Below are 18,896 nucleotides of genomic sequence, written 5' to 3'. Positions count from 1 at the left end.
ATTTTTTGACTGCAAGGCATGTGGGATTGTTACCAAGTCCAAGCTCGCTCTGCTTGCCTCACAACAGGCCAATAAATCAGAGGCAAAGTGCTGGGGCAAGGAATACGACTTTACCTGGAAAGCCGGCAGACTGAGAAGATAGCAGACTAATATCTCAAAGAAACCATCTTGTCAGGGTCTGGATGCCAGTGTCTTTTATAGAACACAGAGCTGGGAGGTGAGGAAATAAAGTGAAAAGGCCATTAATCTGGCATATGTCTCCTGGAATGGCCAGCCTCGGGAGGAGACGTGTTACTTTCTCCCTGTTGTAGCCATCCAGAGGTGGTCAGGTCCTGAACAAAGGCAGAGGGGCAGGGTTTCCTGAGGCAGGCCATTACGTATGGACAGAATCCCTGTAGTAAACAAACCAACAGGAAGCAAAGGTTAAAGTAAAACATTCAACATGGAGTCAGATTTTGTTCTTCCCTCTAACAATCCCCCACTCTCAGCGTCCACTCCACAATCTTATGGAAAACGGGTGATGACTGTGCTAATGGCTCCACGAGCTGCATCTTTCGGGGCGTGTCCACCGCTGGTGCCAGTGTTCCGAATGTTGAGATTTGTCTTTTGTTGTTCTTTGGAAAGTCTCTACTTCATATGTGTAGACATAAAAATATTTATAATCTAGCTGTTGAGAGTTATGTTTTATTCAGTAAGAATCTTTTAGGATTTCAAAACCAGGAGGCAGCATCTAAAGTTAAGGAATTTAGCACTTTTCTGTGCGTGGGAAGATGCACCAGCCGTCTCACTGTAATCATCCCCTTTGATACACACCTCACCACCTGGGACCAGTATCCTGTCTTCTCCTTCAAGCGTTTCCTCGGGGATCACTGTGGGGAGTGGCTGTGCTTTGATGGCTGCTGGAAAGCAGGTATTCTTTTCCTTCCTGAGTTTCCTCGGGGTTCACCATGAGAAGTAGCTTCAGTTTGATGGCTTCTAGAGAGTAGGAGGGGGAACCTGGGTCCCCATTGAGATCATCTCAGCAGAGACAGCAAACACGTCCTGTGACTCCAGACCATCTTCCAACATTCAGGTTCAGCGTTCAGCCTGCAGGATCCGCAGCCATCAGCTCAGCCACCATGCTCTGCACTTAGTTGCTACGTAGCCCTGAAACCTACACTGCAGGAGGCCCTCTAAATGTGGCGTCCTGTCCAGCAAACTCTCGGTCACATCCTCCAAGCCCAACCCAGGCCCAGCTTCGCTGAGAGGGTCTCACTGGGGACCCAGGTTCCCCCTCCTGCTCTCCCACATTCCATACCTGAGTGGGGAGAAGGCAGGGGCTGGGGGCACAGTGCCTCCAAGCAGGTAGGGCAGAAGTTCTCCCATCACCCCCTGTGGTCCATCCCTGGGAGCACAGTCTAATGTCACTTTAGCAACAGAGGATGTGTGTCCCCAGATCCGGCCCACTCTCTAGGGGGTGTGAGCTGTGAGCACTAACACAGGAAACCCCAGTGACCTGTTTAGGCTAAAAGACTAGTTCCTGAGATGTGAGCTGAAGTCTGAAAGTAGCTTCTCATTGGGATTAGCCTTCTCCAGACCTACCTTGGGGACAGCAACAGTGCAATAAGTGGCCCCCAGCTGGAGCAGCCACACAGGGCCTCTCGACAGCCCCATGGAGACTGTGCACCAGAGTGACCACGAGCCCACATTCACCCAGCAGATGGCCTCTGAGAGGTCTGTGACAGACCAGAGTGACCACGAGCCTGCACTCACCCAGCGGTGAATTCTTGCCTGGAGAATCCCTACAGCCCATGGGGTTGCAAAGAGTCAGGCACAACTGAGCACCTGAGCACACACACATGAAGCAGAAACAGACTCGGGGCAGAGAGAACAGGCTGCTGCTCTCCGAGGAGGAGGGGGTGTTGGAGGGGGAGGGGGAGGCTGGGGTCAGCAGATGGAGCTTTTATAAGTAGAGTGGATCAACAAGGCCCTGCTGTACAGCAGAGAACAATATTCAGTATCCAATGATAAGCTATAAAAGAATATTTTTTAAAAAGAATGTATATATGTGTATAAGTGTATCTCTGAGCTGTGCAGCAGAAATGAACACATTGTAAACCAACTATACTTCAAAAAAACAAAATACTGATTAAAAAAAAAGAACAGACCCTAGCCAATTACAACAGATACTCAACCCAGGAGCACCGAGTCCCGAGCAGTCAGAACACGGACCAACCAGTCAGAAGAGGGGCCAACAGGAGACGGGGCCCCACAGCAGTCCACAGGCCGGCTGCAAGCCCTGGGCGCCGTAAGCCACGAGTGTCGCTGGAAGAAATGAGAACTCTACCCACATGACTCCTCCTCCAGCTCAAGACGAAGTGGCTCTGCTTCCCCTGATCCCTTAACTGAAGGGGCCCCGGGACACCCTGGCTTGGTGCTGGGACCAGGAATGTACTGGTCAGATCCCAATGCAGGGGAGGTCTATGAGGGCAGCCCTGGAGCGCGGTGGGCCAGGATGAGCACAGCAGCTCAGCCTGTTCCTCGAAGGTTGGACAAAACAGAGCCCAGGAGGCTGGAAAGTGTTCTAATGCAGGGCAGGCCCCCACATTCAGTGCCTCCGCTCTCTGGCTGTGGCCCAGCGCTGACCCCCCTGTGCCGGTCTGCAGCGTGTTCTGCACACATTCTGACGGCTCAGCTGCTGAGCCCCAAAGTGAAGACTTGTGATGGCAGCCATGCCCACAGGCACCAACAGCACCGACCACCTGGCTCCTGGCCCAACTGCGAGGTCCAGCTGAGACCAGAGGACACGTTGTGAGCTGTGCTCTAGGGTGGGCCCCCGTGTCACCAGTAAATGGCAGTGTCACGATGCAGGCCAGCAGGACTCAGCCTGGCGGATTGCTAGAATCAGCAGGGACACACCGACCCATGAACACTCCTGGCCCTGGGTCAGGCAGAGACCCGAACAGGCAGACAACTGCAGAGAGCAGAGTCCACGGCACAGACCAGGTGCGGCCTCCCCGGGCTGGGAAGGGGCCCTGTCTCAGGGGCTCTCTCGGGATCCCCCAGCTTAAGCATAAAGAGGCTTCAGGCACAAGCGGTGGGAACAAACTCTGAGCTGCTTTTTAAGTCATGCAGGACAGGACACGCAGGTGAGTGAAGGCCAGAGGGAATTTACCGTAAAAAACAGTGTCTGGGGAACAGACGGGCTTTGGTGGAGCTGAGCCCAAGGGGGCTGGGAGTCCCGGCTTAGAAACCCTGTATGCCTCTCTCCCGTCTCTGCCTCCTAATCTACTTAACCCCCACTCTGCAGTCTGACGCCGCCTATCTTGTGCATCTCCACACTCAGACCATCCACTCATTCACAGATATTTGCTTAGCACCTGCCTCTGGCCAGGTCGTGTTCCAGGCACGGGACAGGCATGAGGAGACAGACAATAACCCCAGTCCTTGGGGAGCAGAAACTCTACCAGAGGCCAGATGCACCCCTCCTGTGGCCGAGCCCCGGCCCCGCCCTCCTCAGCCACCGGCTGGCCCTGCTGGAGCTCCGGCCCCGGACGCAGTTCCGTCTGAGCATCCCTCCTCCTCCAAGAAGCCGCCTCTCTGGACTCGTCGCCCGTCAGCCCCTGCCACCCCCTGCCCTGTGTCCTTCTCAGCACGTACCACCCTCTGAAACGGCCTCCCCACCACCTGCATCACCTCAGTGTACCTGCCATGTCACGTCCTCGGTGAAGGAAGGGCCCAGCTGCCCTCACACCCTTTCTGCTGAGTTCCCACCACAGATTTCCATCACAGCAGCCTGGAAAGACTCTCCAGATGGGTGGGGAGCAGGGGATCGGCGGGGCGGAGAGGGTGGGCCCAATGGGCCGCTCAGTGGTCAGGGTAGGCAGGGACCCCCCAGCACTGGCTCGGACCAGCTTCCTTCTCCATGGCGGCCTGGAAGGACTCTCCAGACAGGTGTGGAGCAGGGGATCGGCGGGGCCCAAGAGGGTGGGCCCGCTGGGCTGCTCCAGTTGTCAGGGTAGGCAGGGACCCCCCAGCACTGGCTCGGACCAGCTCCCTTCTCCCTGGGACCACGAGGGGGCGAGGCTCTCGTCGCTGCTCAGGGTCGGGGCTGCCCAGGATGGACTGTCAGTTCCACGGTCCTGAGAACCCTGTGTGCTGTTACACATTTTACCTGTGTGATCTCAACTCCCTCAGGCAGAACACTTTGGGTTACACGCTTAGAAGAATCAGCTGGAGTGGTTTCAGTTCAGTTCACTTCAGTCGCTCAGTTGTGTCCAACTCTTTGCAACCCCATGGGCTGCAGCACACCAGGCCTCCCTGTCCATCACCAACTCCCGGAGTTTACCCAAACTCATGCCCATTGAGTTGGTGATGGCATCCAATCATCTCGTCCTCTGTCGTCCCCTTCTCCTCCCACCTTCAATCTTTCCCATCATCAGTCAGACATGACTGAGCAACTGAACGGAACTGATGTGACTGTCTGTGAATAAATGCGAGAGGAAGAAATCCAAGTCCTATCCCTTTGTTTATCACACTGCCTCCTGGCGGTGAGCCCTTCCTTCTGTTAGCCCCTAGACTCCTCAAGGGGGGCAGGCACAGGTCTGGAGGCACAAGCCTGCTGGGTTGCCCTCTCTGCTGGCTGAGAATTGAAGCCAGCTTCCTATTTCCTCCAAACCCGGTCTCCATGCTCTTTCATTCAGCTTCAGTGGGCAGAGAAGGCTGATATTTTGGTCAGCAACAATACCACTAACCTGATCATCAGGATAATCTGCATTAACACCACCACTCAGAGCCTACTAATTAGACTCACAAGCCTACTCCTCCTTAATCAATGACAACAGCCTCACTTTCTCATTAGCTTTCTCCCACTCCCTATGGACACCACTACTGATTTTAACTACATGATTATGACCCCTTATACTAATAGTCACCACCACTTATTAAAAGAATCTCTACCAGAAAAAAATATATTATCACTGCTAGTCATACTACAATTATTTTAATTATAACATTTACTGCCGTAAAATTTATCCTTTTCTATATTCTATTTGAAGCAACACTAGTTCCAATACTCATTCTCATTACTCAATGAGGAAATCAAACAGAACACCTTAATGCAAGTCTCTACTTATTTTATACCCTAGTATGATCTCTCCCCCTCTTAGGAATATTTGTCTATGTTCAAAATACAGTAGGACCTTTAAATATTCTAATACTGAGCCCAATCAATATCCAACTCTTGATCCAATGTTTTCATATGGTTAGCATGCATAATTACCTTTATAGTAAAAATATCATTATATGGCCTCCACCTTTGACCCCCTAAAACACATGAAGAAGCCCCTCTTGCCGGCTTCATAGTTCTGGCTATGCTACCAGTGCTACTAAAATTTGGATGCTATGGTAAACTACGAATTACAGTAATCTGAAGTCCACTAACGGACTTCATAGGGTACCCGCTCATTCTATTGTCCTTATGAGGCATAATTATAACCAGCTCAATTTGCTTATGCCAGACAGACCTGAAGTCACTCACTGCATATTCTTCTGTCAGCCACACACCACTTTGCTATCCTTACCCAAACACCTTGAAGTTGTATAGGAGCCACAGCCCTAATAATTGCCCAGAGTCTTACATCCTCTGTATTGGGAGATGGCTCCGAGCTGGATTTCCACAAACAAGAACATCCATGCAAAGGACAAGCCTGCAGAGCCCTCTGCCCATCAGCCACAGGAAGAGACTGCCTCCCGCCAGCCAGCAGCATTTACAAGTGACCTCCTAAGGCCTTCACCAAACTACAGGGGCACCTCTGGGTTTTCTGTTTCCCTCACTTTTCTGACTCTTTCTTTAAAAAATGCACATTTCTTCATAGAATGCCACAGTGGAAGGAAAATAGGCCTTCAATTTTTAGACCTCAATTTGCAAAAAACTTGGAGCTTTTTTTTTTTTTAATTAAAGCACCACTTAATTTAAAAATTTTACACGTTCTAATTATTCAGTTCCAAAACACCACACTTATTGCACAGGGTCCCCATGGAAAGGCCCCCTCTCAGCAGGACAGCCACAGATGCCACCATGAAAGGGCAGCCAGGTCCCCTCCTCCCTTCTTTTCTGCCTGGGTGGCCACCAGGTTTTTAAATCCATGCACCATACTAAGTCTCTAGGGTGCAATTCGTGGACCCCTCCCTTTCCCATCCCAGAAGGTGGTCAAGGGCCCGCTGGGCTGCAAACTGCCGGAAGCAGGGCTGGGCCAGCCGGCCAGCGGAAGGGTTGTGGAGTCCCAGCAGGTGAAATCACCAGGCAGGATAAATTCCTTGGACTTCCTGGGGACCTCGCTGCAGGCACTAGGTTGCTTGGGAAAACTGCGCGGGTCTGAGCTTTACGTGACAGGGTAAAGTGGTAAAGGCCTTGACCCCAACGGCGAGGCCTTTCTATGACCACCAGGTTAGGGGGCTCCGAGACTGTGCCAACAGACAGGGCGGAATACGTGGTTCCCTGCTCCGCCCCGCGCCAGAGCCGCAGTTCCCTTACCTGTGGTCCGCACCCCTCCGCTCCGCTCACTGGATGCAGATCGACGGGGACCCAGGAACCCATGAAATGGGCTGTCGCAGCCGCAACGGAGACCCCTGAGACCCGGGGGACCCACTGCCTAGGAGCTCGGAAGAGGCGCGTCCGCACCCGAGGCGGCCAGGTGTGCTCCGCCCATATGCCCGCTCCCAGGAGAGGCCCGTGGGCCTCGCTACTGCCGCCAGGTGACATCCATCCGCGAGCAAATTCACCCCACCGAGACAACCCGAGCTTTTTATCCGCTGATCTGTCTATAATTCAGGGATAAAACTATCACTACAGAAAGGAAAGCTGACCTGACCTAGGATGGCCATGATATTCTATAGAACCAGAGAAAATTGGTTAAAATAAAAAAAAAAAAATTTCTTGAAAACTGTAAAGCTGGTTCTTTTGCATATGCAGTTAAAAACAGCTTGTTAAAAGGCCTGCCTAGGACAAAGCTCGGAGAAGGCGATGGCACCCTACTCCAGTACTCTTGCCTGGAAAGTCCCATGGACGGAGGAGCCTGGTAGGCTGCAGTCCACGGGGTCGCGAAGAGTCGGACACGACTGAGCGACTTCACTTTCACTTTTCACTTTCATGCGTTGGAGAAGGAAATGGCAACCCACTCCAGTGATCTTGCCTGGAGAATCCCAGGGACAGGGGAGCCTGGTGGGCTGCCATCTATGGCGTCGCACAGAGATGGACCCGACTGAAGCAACTTAGCAGCAGCAGCAGGGCAAAGCTTGAAGTTAACCCTTTCCTTGAAAAACACTGCCCACTTGGCCTGAGATCTCAGCCTTGGGCAAATGAGAACTTCAAGCTCCCGCCCCCGCAAAAAAAAAGGAGGTCTAGGGATATTTTAAATTTTAGGCGGAAAACTAGAAGATCTCTGTCTGTCTGTCTGTGTGGATTTATGTATGTCTCAGTGTGAGTCTTCTGTTTTTTGATAATATTGCTGAAGTTGTAAGTGAGTTCTTATTTAAATAATCTAAAGAAAAGGAAGCCCTTACAAATCAAACAGTTCTAAATACAAGAAAAAATTGACCTAAATGAATGTTAGATGCATGTGAACTGGGAAATAGTCAATATTAAATATCTAGTATTTGTTTTTCACTACTCTTATACAGACATGTCTAAGAGTCATTAACATTAAGCATAAAATTTTCATAGTGCCTAGGTTTATTTCAAGTTAAATATTGGTATATTGTTATATCTGTCACAAGCTTGTCAACAAAGAAAGTACCTCTAAAAACAAACAAACAAACAAAAAACTCCTAAAAAATGTAAATGCGATATGAGCTTTTAGATAAACTATTAAAAATAATTGTACTTTAACATATCTGTCTATAATAGTCTCAATTGAAGGCAGAGGAGAAGCGGACGACAGAGGATAAGATGGTTGGATGGCATTATTGACTCGATGGACATGAGTTTGAGCAAGCCCCGGGAGTTGGTGATGGACAGGGAAGCCTGGCATCCTGCAGTCCATGGGGTCGCAAAGAGTCAGACACGACTGAGCAACTGAACTGAACTGAACTTACAATAGTTTCTCCAGATTTTGGTTACCTGAATTTCTATCGCTGTGCTAAACTAAGTGGTGACAGTGTATTGAATAGCTAGGTCATTTCCACATAAATTAAGGTTCTGAAACACTCACTACTTGACAGGACCTTCCTGTTACACAGAAACTAAAGAGGTTTTTGACTATCCATGAATAGTGTCTGGTGCCATCCTAAGATGTTCACTATAGGAAAGCAAATTTTTTTTTAGATAGTATCACTGATATGTATGTTCGCCAATCTATAGAATGCCAATATAAAAGTCAGTTCTTGGTTGCTTAAGGAAAATGTATGTCTTGTTATTAAAGAAGGTATGAGAAATGAAATCACATTTTATGAGAGAAAAAGAAGTAGTTCTGACTTACAGGTGGCAGTTTCAGGATGGGAGAAGCAAAGGAATGGGTACAGAAAGGGATAAGGAGGTTTTATAGAAGGTGGGCCCCCAGAAAAGAGCTTTGTGCCTAGAACAAGTTTTCCTGAGATGCTGAACGGCCTTTGCTGATGAGTTTTAGGTTTCTTTACCTCTTCAGTGATCTGTTCTAGGTTTACCTTTGAAATCTTTTGTTACCTTTGGCTCAGTGGGTAAGTATTGTTTCACAGTGACTTAGGTGATCCTACCTGACTGTTATAAACCCTTTTGATATTTATGAACAAACCTTCCTAAATAATTGACTTCTAGCTAACTTTGGGATGCTTCAGAGGGCCCCTGAGACCTTCCAAAGAGAGATATTAAACAACCTGAGTTCATTTGGCCTGTTAAACTCCATGGGAAGTGTTGTCAGAAGGAGTGATGAATCTTCTCAAGTTATATTGTATGGTTGATGATACTAATATAGATATCCTAGAAATTATGTGACATTCATGAAAATCTGATATGTTCTGTAAAATGCTGTCAGTTATAATTCTAGTTATCATATTAAAGTGTTTCAAGTTACAGCAATGACCAGATTCCTTTGTCAATTTCAATTTAATCAGGTTTTAAACATGCCTTCTATGGTCTCACACTGATGCCTTTGCAAACATACTGCTACTTGAAGATATATGGAAAAGACTTTTCTAAGCTTACCCATAAACAATTTTTTTTGTTTGTTTTCTGGTAAGCTGGTACCAGCGGAGAAAGCAATGGCACCCCACTCCAGTACTCTTGCCTGGAAAATCCCATGGACAGAGGAGCCTGGTAGTCTGCAGTCCATGGGGTTGCTAAGAGTCGGACACGACTGACCAACTTCACTTTCACTTTTCACTTTCATGCATTAGAGAAGGAAATGGCAACCCACTCCAGTGTTCTTGCCTAGAGAATCCTAGGGACGGGGGAGCCTGGTGGGCTGCTGTCTATGGGGTCGCACAGAATCAGACACAACTGAAGCGACTTAGCAGCAGCAGCAGCAGCAGCAAGCTGGTAACAGGCTGGAATTTAGTATAGTCTCTAGGTTAAGAGAACACAGTTTTCTTAGAATGCAGCTTTCAATCACAGATTATGAATTTCTTCACCTTTCAGTGATTTATATTTGTTTTTATAATGTTCTTTTTACTTCGGTAAAGTAAATAAGCATTATTTAAGATTATGGTACAGAGACACAGATGCATGGAACAATTTTATGGACTCTGAGGGAGAAGGTGAGGGTGGGACGTTCTGGGAGAATAGCATTGAAACATGTATATTATCATATGTGAAACAGAACACCATTCCATGTTCGATGCATGAGACAAGGGCTCAGGGCCGGGGCAATGGGATGATCCAGAAGGATGGGATGGGGAGGGAGGTGGGTGGGGGGTCCAGGAGGGGGAACACATGTAAACCCATGGCTGATTCATGTCAATGTATGGCAAAAACTATTGCAATGTTGTGAAGTGATTGGCCCCCAACTAAAATAAATAAATTTATAAAAAAAAAAAAAAAAAAGATTATGGTACATGTAGAATGGACCAAGCTTTCCCCACTCCTGCAAATTCCCTTAAGCCCTCAGATTCTTCTGATGGGACCAAGGTCTTACTTCCCTCCAGAGAGACAATCCAAGCTTTTTATCAGCTGATCTGCCCCTGATATCAGTGTCAATTTGAGCACTATTTGGTCTATAATTTAGGCATGAAACTATGACTACATAAAGGAAAGATGAATTTTTGATGCAGGATGGCCATGATATTCCTTGGACTTCAGAAAAAAAATTGGTTAAAATGAAACTTTTTTTTTTTCTTGGAAACTGTAAAGCTTGTTCTTTTAGCATATGCAATTGAAAACATCTAGGTTGTTAGGTCAGTTTTCATTCCAGTCCCAAAGAAAGGCAATGACAAAGAATGTTCAAACTGCTGCACAATTGCACTCATCTCACACGCTAGTAAAGTAATGCTTAAAATTCTCCAAGCCAGGCTTCAACAATACATGAACTGTGAACTTCCAGATGTTCAAGCTGGATTTAGAAAAGGCAGAGGAAAGAGAGATCAAATTGCCAACATCCACTAGATCAAGGAAAAAGCAAGAGAGTTCCAGAAAAACATCTATTTCTGCTTTACTGACTATGCCAAAGCCTTTGACTGTGTGGATCACAATAAACTGTGGAAAACTCTGAAAGAGATGGGAATACCAGACCATCTGACCTGCCTCTTGAGAAATCTGTATGCAGGTCAGGAAGCAACACTTAGAACTGGACATGGAACAACAGACTGGTTCCAAATAGGAAAAGGAGTACATCAAGGCTGTATATTGTCACCCTGCTTATTTAACTTATATGCAGAGTACATCCTGAGAAACACTGGGCAGGATGAAGCACAAGCTGGAATCAAGATTGCCGGGAGAAATACCAATAACCTCAGATATGCAGATGACACTACCCTTATGACAGAAAGTGAAGAAGAACTAAAAAGCCTCTTGATGAAAGCAGTTGAATCCATGCAGGCTGAAGAGCACAATGACAGCAGAGAGAAATAATTCTTCTGTTGCTTCCTATCAAAAAAATAAATAAATAATAGACAGAAGAAAGCTTGTAACTCTTTTTCTGACACTCAGATCACCGAAGGGAGAAACTGCTATGAGTATGTGGATGGAAAGGACACCTCTTTGGCCAACTGGATGAGGTGAGTGCAGTGAGTCTGCAGTTTGTAGATGTTGCTCTTCCTTCAAGCCCACACCCCTTTCCTTCTCAACCTGTTTCCCTCAATAGCTTTCACATCTTCTTTCCTCTTTTCCCTCCATATCATGCTCTTTCATTTCAAAAGACATTCAGTTCAGTTCAGTCGCTCAGTCGTGTCCGACTCTTTGCGACCCCATGAATCGCAGCATGCCAGGCCTCCCTGTCCATCACCAACTCCCGGAGTTTACCCAAACACATGTGCATCGGGTCGGTGATGCCATCCAACCATCTCATCCTCTGTCGTCCCCTTCTCCTCCTGCCCCCAATCCTTCCCAGCATTAGGGTCTTTTCCAATGAGTCAGCTCTTTGCATCAGGTGGCCAAAGTATTGGAGTTTCAGCTTCAACATCAGTCCTACCAATGAACACCCAGGGCTGATCTCCTTTAGGATGGACTGGTTGGATCTCCTTGCAGTCCAAGGGACTCTCAAAAGTCTTCTCCAACAGCACAGTTCAAAGGCATCAATTCCTCAGCATTCAGCTTTCTTCACAGTCCAACTCTTACATCCATACATGACTACTGGAAAAACCATATCCTTGACTAGACAGACCTTTGTTGGCAAAGTAATGTCTCTGCTTTTTAATATGCTATCTAGGTTGGTCATAACTTTCCTTCCAAGGAGTAAGCGTCTTTTAATTTCATGGCTGCAATCACCATCTGCAGTGATTTTGGAGCCCCCAAAAATAAAGTCTGATACTGTTTCCACTGTTTCCCCATCTATGTGCCATGAAGTAATGGGACCAGATGTCATGATCTTAGTTTTCTGAACGTTGATCTTTAAGCCAACTTTTTCACTCTCCTCTCTCACTTTCATCAAGAGGCTTTTTAGTTCTTCTTCACTTTCTGCCATAAGGGTGGTGTCATCTGCATATCTGAGATTATTGATATTTCTCCCAGCAATCTTAATTCCAGCTTGTGCTTCTTCCAGCCCAGCATTTCTCATGATGGACTCTGCATATAAGTTAAATAAGCAGGGTGACAATATACAGCCTTGATGTACTCCTTTTCCTATTTGGAACCACTCTGTTGTTCCATGTCCAGTTCTAACTGGTGCTTCCTGCTGCTGCTAAGTCGCTTCAGTCGTGTCCGACTCTGTGCGACCCCATAGACGACAGCCCATCAGGCTCCCCTATCATTGGGATTCTCCAGGCAAGAACACTGGAGTGGGCTGCCATTTCCCTCTCCAATGTATGAAAGTGAAAAGTGAAAGTGAAGTCACTCAGTCGAGTCCGACTCTTAGGGACCCCATGGACTGCAGCCTCCAGGCTCCTCCATCCATGGGATTTTCCAGGCAAAAGTACTGGAGTGGGTTGCCAGTGCCTTCTCCAGGTTCTTCCTGACCTGCATACAGGTTTCTCAAGAGGGAGGTCAGGTAGTGTGGTATGCCCATCTCTTTCAGAATTTTCCACAGTTAATTGTGATCCACACAGTCAAAGGCTTTGGCATAGTCAATAAAGCAGAAATAGATGTTTTTCTGGAACTCTCTTGCTTTTTCGATGATCCAGTGGATGTTGGCAATTTGATCTCTCGTTCATCTGCCTTTTCTAAAACCAGCTTGAACATCTGGAAGTTCACGGTTCACGTATTGCTGAAGCCTGGCTTGGAGAATTTTGAGCATTACTTTACTAGCATGTGAGATGAGTGCAATTGTGCGGTAGTTTGAGCATTCTTTGGCATTGCCTTTCTTTGGGATTGATTGAGATGAAAACTGACCTTTTCCAGTCTGTGGCCACTGCTGAGTTTTCCAGATTTGCTGGCATATTGAGTGCAGCACTTTCACAGCAGCATCTTTCAGGATTTGAAATAGCTCAACTGGAATTCCATCACCTCCACTAGCTTTGTTTTTAGTGATGCTTCCTAAGGCCCACTTGACTTCACATTCCAGGATGTCTGGCTCAAGGTGAGTGATCACACTAGCATAGCTTAAGAAAAACATTTCCATAAGAAAAACGTATGGTTAGCTCAAGGTTTGAGAAAAGTTAAGTTCAGAGGGAACCAGGTGTCATCAACAGAGAAGGGAAAAAAGTCTGCCACTTGCAGTTTATTTCTTCCTGCTGCTTTGGGCCCTCCGGCTTCCCTATCGAGGCTGCTAACACTCTCAATCGTTTACCATTAGCACCGCCTGGCAAGCTCTCTTCATTTAACAGCTCAATAGAAATAAAATAAAAATCACTTTCAAATAGCGAGTGATTCTTATTGACTTTCCTCCAGTCAGAGATTCTGCAACCCAGCAACTTTAATTTGTGGATTTTTCATCATCAACATGTGCTTTCAAATACAGGCATGTTCCTTGGGCTTATTTCACTCAGTTGTAAAGGGGAAATGTATGGCACATCACAGGGCATGTTTTCATAGCCTGAGGGTATACACGGCAAATATCCCTTCCACATTCCATTTACTTGCTGGGAACCACTTCCATGTGAATTGTCTTTGTCCTCAGGGCTCCAGAAAATGTGGGCCTTTTAGAGGCTGCAGGTGGGGTATCAGAAAGAACTCACCTTCTGAGCAGAGCCCTTGTTCCAGTGTTGGCAACTGTGCAGGAAGGCGGGGCACAGGTGCCCTCACTGTCCCCAGGCCCGCGCATGCCCTCTGGCTGGTGCTGGGACAGGACAGGTGTCCTGGCCAGTCCTGCTACAAGCTCACCTGCCTCTGCCCACATCAGGAGCACAGGCCTCCTGAGTTCACCCATGCCAACCACCCATCTATTGTTGCTGGAGTCAGAGAACATGTTTGCCTGTGCATGCGCTTATGCAGCTTTTTATCCAAGCCCTCTTGGTATAATTTGAAAACTAAAGCCCAGAAAGAGGCAGACTTGCCTAGAACACAGTATGTGAGCAGAGGCCAGTAGGAAAGTAAGGACCTGAGCTCCCTAAGCCAGTTTGCAGTCCTATCCATCATGCTTGGTTTGGAAATGAGAGACCCTAAGTTCCTGGTGAACTCTACCAACCTGGCCCCATTTGGGTCATTATTCTCTGAGCATTTCCATGCTCACACAAGCAGGCACAGAAGTAGAGTTCCGGGGTGGGGTGGGGGCGATGTGAGGTAGTAAAGGAAGAGAACACCCAATGTCAGCGCTGGGGAGAGCAGGAAGGGCTGGAGGCAGCTCTGCCATGGGTCAGGGGCATCCATACCCCCCTCCCGGCAATGGGCAATGTGTTCAGAAGTCCAAAGCATGAGGGGTTTCTCCACATTCCCTTAGTCCTGCCTGGTGTGGCCCCTCTCCAAGGTGCTCTCCAGTGAACACGGTCTCAGTGCTACAGTCCACCTTTCTGGGCTTTTAAAACCGCACTGAGCACACACCCCATTCCCCAGTATAGACGGTGCTACAGGAGAGAAGGACTTGCTTTCCTTTCCTACACATTGTGTGCTTGCTATTGGACTCCCCAGGGGTTCAGTCAGTGTGCTTGGGAAGTCTGTTGACCTTGGTTCTCCACCATTGACCACCGTGTTCTGAGAGCTTGGAAAAATGCTTTCCACTCACAGAGGCCCCTCAGAGGAGAGAGGAATTGAAGGAACGAGGGCTTGTGGTGAGCAGGAGAGGGCACAGTTGTGGACCCAGAGTCAGGGTTCCAGGAAGAAGACCAGTCCTAACTGGGTTCTATAGGTTCTAATTTGGAAGTAGGAGGAAATTATTGCCCTATCTGAGCTGAGGATGCAACATGAATGAACTAAACACCAAAGAGAGAAGAGGAAATGAAAAGTCAGAAGGAGATTCCTGGGTCTTTTCCACATCCCTGGGAGCCTGCCTGAAGTACACTTTTGCCTCTGGAACTCTGGAGCCTCCGCCTTGAAGACGTGAATGAAGGTTGGGGTTAGTCCTGCAATGCTAGCGCGGGCCGCCAGGAGGCAGTGGCGTCCTGGGTCAGGGTTGCGGGCTGAGCTTTGCTGGAGCAACTGGAGCAAGAAAAAGAATGGCGGAGGTCATTCTGGCCATGCCCCCGCCTCAGAAACAGCATGAGCTTCCTAGTAAGAGTGATCAGCTCAACAGACTGACCTGCACAGAAGAGGAACGGGAGCCCCAGGGTCTTCCCGTTTATTCACTCAGCACCCATGCTTTGAGTGCTGACTGTGTGCCAGGTGACTCAGTGGTCCCGAGAACAGCACCAGAAATGACCAGCGCCCCTGCCTTCCAAGAAGCTCTCGGTCTGGAGTGAGGAAAGAGAAAAGTATGAAAGCCAGACGTGGAAAGGAAAAAAACAAGTGCCATACTGAAAATAGAGGGCTTGGAGTCACTGGTCAGGACGGTCTGAGAGGCCTCGCTGCGGTGACCAGGATGAAAGGAAGGAGCCGGGCCTGCAGTTTTAGGAGAACTACTTCTGAGAGAAGGCAGCCCTTACACAGGAGCTTGAAGGCAGAAGTGAGCTGCCCAGGTGAGGCTAGGAAGGTGAGCGTTGTGTCTGGAGGGAGGCTGGTAGGAGATGGTGGCGAGTGGTGGGGTCAGTTCCTGATTCCTGGTAGACTGTGCTTTCTGCTCCTCTCTGACAGCATTACTCCAAGACTGCACTTATAAACCTTGTCGATTAAACTCCTCACAGTCCGCGGGCCAGAAATGGCTTATATGGATGCTTCTGCCTCAAAGTCTCTTTGCTGTTGTGGCTGAGAACTCAGCTTCTATTATTTTGGGGCTCCAAAATCACTGCAGATGGTGACTGTAGCCATGAAATTAAAAGACACTTGCTCCATGGAAAAAAAAGGTATGATGAACCAAGACAGCATATGAAAAAGCAGAGACATTACTTGGCTGACAAAGGCACATTTAGCTAAGGTTATGGTTTGCCCAATAGGCAGGTAGGAATGAGAGAAATGAACTATAAAGAAAGCTGAGCACCGAAGAACGGATGTTTTTGAACTGTGGTGTTGGAGAAGACTCTTGAGAGTACCTTGGACTACAAACAGATCTAACCAGTCAACCTTAAAGGAAATCAGTTCTGAATATATATTGAAAGGACTGATGCTGAAGCTGAAACTCCAATAATTGGGACACCTGATGCAAAGAACTGACACATTTTACAAGACCCTGAATTTGGGAAACATTGAAGGCAGGAAGAGAAGGAGACAACACAGGATGAGATGGCTGGACGGCACCACCAACAGAATGGATATTAGATAGAGTAAATTCTGGGACTAGTCGATGGATATGGAAGCCTGCCAAGTTGCAGTCCATGGGGTCTCAAAGAGACGGATACGAGTGAGCTACTGAACTGAACTGAGATGAATGAAGATTTCCCTCCTAGACGAGGACGACTACTGGTATCCTTGCTGTTTGTTTTCTCTCCCGTCCTGCACATTCTGCTTGCCTTCCAGGATTATGGGGGGTCCACAGTCCCAGGGTTTACCACAGCTGAAGTGTTGATTCCCTTGTTTCTCGGGGAATTCCCCTTGACGAAGCCCCGCACGCACTTCCGATCTGGCCTTGGACCAAAGGGCTCAGGATGCAAATGATTCAGGGGCATTTGGCCTTCCAGCCTTTCCCGCTAGAGAGTCACTGCCGGGCTTCCAAGTTCAGCACACAAATGCGGGTGGGGAGGAATTCTGTGGGCTCACCACTCAGATCCTAACACACTTGTGGAAACATATGTCTGCCCACCTACCCTCTCCCCTTTACCGGTCTCCCCACCCCAGACCCGTGCCTGAGGACAACCCCTCCCCGGACAATAATAAACCGTTGCCTCAACTTTGCTCTGGAGTGAGATCCACTCCAATTTCTATGGTTTCTCACCAGCCACTCTCCTAGCGTTCAGGGTCCCAGCAGCAAAAGATGCTGGGAGAGGGGCACACATGCTTTTCTCCCTTCAGGGCTGTTGGTCGTGGCCCAAAGCGAGCTCATTTAGAAAGGCATAGGCTTGCTGCAGCTTTGGGTTCATTTCTTCAGCTCCTTTTCTCTCTCTGTTGCCTGCTGAGAACCAGGACACGTGGGGGGGGCCCCTGAACCCGCCCACCCAGAGCGAAGAGGTCAGGAGGCGGGTGCTGGCCCCTGTGCTGTGTGTGGGAGGCCTCCCCAGGACAGAGCAGACAGCCTGCCCCGGACGGTGGGAGCTCCTGGAGACCCTGCAGGGGCCGTGAGAGGCAAGGCCCAGGCCGGAGGGGAGTGAGCGCCCAGACAGAGCCAGGGGGCTCTGGGCCCGAGGGGGCCTTTGTGGTCTGAGCTGGGAGTGGACAGGCAGGTGGTGAGTGTGACCCAGGAAAGTGGCCTGGAGACGTGAGACTGAATCCACCTCAGAGGGAAAAGGCTTCCGGATGGTCCCAGAGACAGGATGTGAGACAGGAGTCCCAGTAAAAGACAGTGAGTGAGTCCCCCTAAGAGGAGGCTCTGTGAGCTGCCCCGGGAGGGGGTGAAGGGGGCAGAGGTGAACCTGCTGTGAGCGGGCCGTCACCCCGGGAGGGGATGAAGGGGGCAGACGTGAACCTGCTGTGAGTGGGCACTCACCCCGGGAGGGGGTGAAGGGGCAGACGTGAACCTGCTGTGAGCGGGCCGTCACCCTGGGTGTGGGCCACACACCCCGCTCCATGGCCGCACGTCTGTTCTTCCAGGTGGGTCACTTGGCTGCTCGGAGCCTCAGCCTCTCCAGCCTGCTTGTGGGCTGACGGTAGCATGGACTGGGCAGTCATTTGCTCAGAACAGGGCAGAGAGGGGTCTCGTGGAAATTCCACAGACCACCATCAGAATGGGACTCACGGCCCCTATTCCCTGCAGGTCTGTCTGCAGGACCCAGAGAGCAGACTTATAGCAGAGCCTGGACGGGCTCGGTTTGATGGTTGGTGGAGTGACCGCTCCCATCCCCAGGCCCTGCCAGCATTGGCCCTTCAGGCTCCGGGTTCGGAAGCCCGTGGAGTGTGTGTGGGTCCAGCTGTGCCCACCAGTGAGGCCTGGAGGACTTGGCCACTACTGTGGCCGTCACCTGTGCAGACGCTTCCGAGCCAGGATCCAGTAGGAGCTCTTGCCCTGCACGTGGGTTTCAAGTCCACAGCACATATGAGCTTCTAGCGGCTCAGCTTGTTTTCTGCACGCAGAATCCTAACACCCAGTACACCCACCGCCCGTGAAAAGGCCAGTCTGATCTGGCTCCAGGTGCTGCTTCTGGGCCCCTCCCGACTGCGGCAGCCCGCGTCACCGAGTCAGACCGTCAGGTGGTGTCCAGGTATGGGGATGAGAGCACAGTCCAGGCCGAGGAGGGCCGCGCTGTCGACGGCTGGTGCTGCGGCTGTAGGTGCGCCCTCCACCCGCCCCCCAGGCAGAGACCACCGTCCCCTTACAGACTGTTACTAGGTTAGTCCTATGGACCCTGCTCGGGCCCTGGCCTGGCTGGGGCTCTCCACCTCAACAGGGAAGGTTTACTTCTTCCATTCGGGTTCAAGTAGGTGAATATGAAACCAAAGCTGAGACCAACACAGCACAGGCTTTGTTCAGAGGCCAAAGAATGGAGAGGTGGGAACAGAGCTCACAGCTCAGCCTCTCGCCCTCCTGGAGAGAGTGGTTTGATTTTAAAAGTAAAGACAGAGGGAGGAGGAGTGAGGCTAATCCTGGGGAGGCAGGGGCTTTAGGAGAAGGGCAAGGCTTTCCGAGTTAGTGGGGTGCCACCTCCTTTTTACCTTTTTTTGGTCCTTCATGTTTGGTCGTGCCCAACGGTTGGTGTATCACTTAATATAATGATCAAGTTAGCAGCGAGCAGTGACCTGA

This window comes from Giraffa tippelskirchi, chromosome 3 (genome assembly GCF_054371585.1).
Source record: "Giraffa tippelskirchi isolate mGirTip1 chromosome 3, T2T-mGirTip1v1.2.pri, whole genome shotgun sequence".
Classification (NCBI taxonomy): domain Eukaryota; kingdom Metazoa; phylum Chordata; class Mammalia; order Artiodactyla; family Giraffidae; genus Giraffa; species Giraffa tippelskirchi.
The sequence above is the reverse complement of the archived record's forward strand: the minus strand, read 5'-3'. Positions refer to the sequence as shown.